Here is a 3,054-nt window from a genome sequence, read left to right as displayed (position 1 = left end):
ACCTCTCAGTGTACACTAAAGTATTTCCAGGTAAATAAATATATATTATAACAATAACAACCTGGGTTTCATGCTACTGTATTCTCCTATGTCCCTGTTCTTTGCTAGTTCTTGAAATTGCTAAATTTGTATTTTTTTCCTACCACTTTTCCAAGATAGGGTTTGAAGCTGAAGGACAATGACAGATGCCTAAAATTGCAGTTACAGGATGTTAATGAGTTGGGCTGACTGCCCAGGCAAAGGCTGACTTGCAGGTTTGTTGCCTCTGAGTCTAGCCCTTGTGAAGGCGGGTCTAAATCCTGTATTTTATCAGTTCGTTAGGTCAGGCTACAGAGGAATACTCACACTAACCAAAATCACATGTTTGCTGTTTACACCAAGTCTTTCTTGGAAATCTATGTACCTGTGAGTCTGGATTAGTCATTGGCAAGCTGCCTTGTGACACTGGAGAAAGAACAGAGAACTAGATGGTACTATGCGGGTACTTTATCCAAGTTATGGAAAAGCCTGATGAGTGTTCCACATCTCATGAGACTAGATCCCTCTATGATGTGATGAAATGGAGCACGCTGAACAGATCTCTGTCTGATAAATTCTTACTATACCTTCTTTCACTGATTCTAAGATTCACATTTTTAACACCTTTGGATAGATTGCATGAAATACGGTAACTGCCTTTTTATTGCTCTCCATTCAGACTTCTACCTTTCCTGAACGACCTCATTATATATTACAGCGGACATGTTACAGATGCCCTATGTCCCAGGCATGAAGATCCACTCTGGTCACATGACCAGACCTGGAGATTTCCCAAATTCCCTTCAGCCCCAGGTTCATAAATCTTCTCTCAAATGAACTCACTTCTTCTTTTTTTAATTTATTTTTGACTGCATTTGGTTTCGTTGCGGTGCCGGGCTTCTCATTGCGGTGACTTCTCTTGCTGCAGAGCACGGGCTCTAGGCGCCCGGGCTTCAGTAGTTGTGGCGCACGGGCTCAGTAGTTGTGGCTTCCGGGCTCTAGAGTGCAGGCTCAGTAGTTGTGGTGCACGGGCTTAGTTGCTCCGTGGCATGTGGGATCTTCCCGGACCAGGGCTCGAACCCGTGTCCCCTGCACTGGCAGGTGGATTCTTAACCACTGAGCCACCAGGGAAACCCCTGGACTCACTTTTTGTTTTTGCCCGTGCCATCTGGCTTGGGGGAATCTTAGTTCCCTGACCAGGGATGGAACCCGTACCCTCTGCAGTGGAAGTGGGGAGTCCTAACCACTGGACCGCCAGGGAATCCCCATCTCAGATAGACTGACTTCTGCAGATGGCTAACCTCTAACATTTTTTTCACATTTTTATTGATTTCCCTTGTAAACTTAGATTTAAATAGAGGATATAGAGGATACCCTTTACTACAGCAGTCAAGGGCATTTGGCAGTAAGATCTAAGGTCCATATCAAAATGACTCCCGTCCAAACTCTCGATCAAGCTTCTCATCTTGGTTTTCAGCTTTAGCCAGACAACAAACACTTACTGATGGATTTTTATAAGAGTGGACATGTTACCTCACGGCAGCAAAATTTAAGACATTAAAATGATCTAGTCTCGGGCTTCCCTGGTGGCGCAGTGGTTGAGAGTCTGCCTGCTGATGCAGGGGACACGGGTTCGTGCCCCGGTCCTGGAACATCCCACATGCCGCGGAGCAGCTGGGCCCGTGAGCCATGGCTGCTAAACCTGTGCGTCCGGAGCCTGTGCTCCGCAAGGGGAGAGGCCACAGCAGTGAGAGGCCTGCGTACCGCCAAAAAAAAAAAAAGATCTAGTCTCAGGAGTTTTTCCATGAAGGATTTAGCAGCATAATATTGTCCTGGCTAAGGGCCTTGCTATTTCTTGTTACAACTCTTTATTTAAGAACCTTGGTTCTGGGCTTCCCTGGTGGCACAGTGGTTGAGAGTCCACCTGCTGATGCAGGGGGCACGGGTTCGTGCTCCAGTCCGGGAAGATCCCACATGCCGCGGAGCAGCTGGGCCCATGAGCCATGGCTGCTGAGCCTTGCGTCCGGAGCCTGTGCTCTGCAACGAGAGAGGCCACAACAGTGACAGGCCTGCTATCGCAAAAAACAAACAAACAAACAAACAAAAAAAGAACTTTGGTTCTGGATGAAGCATGACATAAAACAAGTTTACATAACAGAGCCTGTACCACATAATCTTAGATTACAGCTGATAATAAGAGAAAAATAAGCACTTTATGCAGGATGATGCTCTAGAAAGAATTTAAATTACAAACCTACACTGAAACCCTCTGGCTTTTACTTTTGCTAGACTCTAGAACAGATAATATCCAATTGCAATATATAAATTTCTATGTTTAGAGCCAGCACTTGACTCAATCAAATCCTCATGCTATTTCATCTGAGATGTTCACACTTTTAATAACTGGTAGGTGATATTTTCATATAAGGACACATTATATTTATACATGTTTCAGAGAAGCACTTGAAAATTTAAAATTGGGGCCTTAGTCCTATTAATTTAGCAAGTAAAAATTATTTTCGCTTATGAAATATCCAACATTTTTAAAATGGAAAACTTAAAATAGTACATTCCTCGGCTGTGGTTTAGAAGGAAGGAACACACTCTTTGAAGGCCTGGTTAGCATTCGACTTGCAGTGCGTTTTATGTGTTGCCTGCTTTTCTTGCTTTATGGATTATCTCCAACCACTCCGAGACAGGTTGATTATCTAGTTTATACTGGTGAGAAAAGAGAGGCTCAGAGATGTTAAAACAAAAACCTTGCCCATGTACTAAAACAAGTTTCAGAGCTACTATTTTTTTTTAATGTTTAATCCAGAGCTCACAAGCTTTCCATTAACAACCATCAATGAACTCAACATGTGATACAAAAGGCCTGCATTTAGTATAATAAATTATCTGACAGTGACAGTATTGGAGGCGGGAATATGATCTGAAATGAACAATTTTATAAGGCAGAACACCTGAGAGATAAATGTAGGTAACTGATAAGAAGTGTTATGTAGTTCATAGTTTCAAAAAACAATCATCATCATA

The sequence above is a fragment of the Leucopleurus acutus genome, assembly GCF_964270905.1.
Source record: "Leucopleurus acutus genome assembly, chromosome: 1".
In the NCBI taxonomy this organism is placed as follows: Eukaryota; Metazoa; Chordata; class Mammalia; order Artiodactyla; family Delphinidae; genus Leucopleurus; species Leucopleurus acutus.
The sequence above is the reverse complement of the archived record's forward strand: the minus strand, read 5'-3'. Positions refer to the sequence as shown.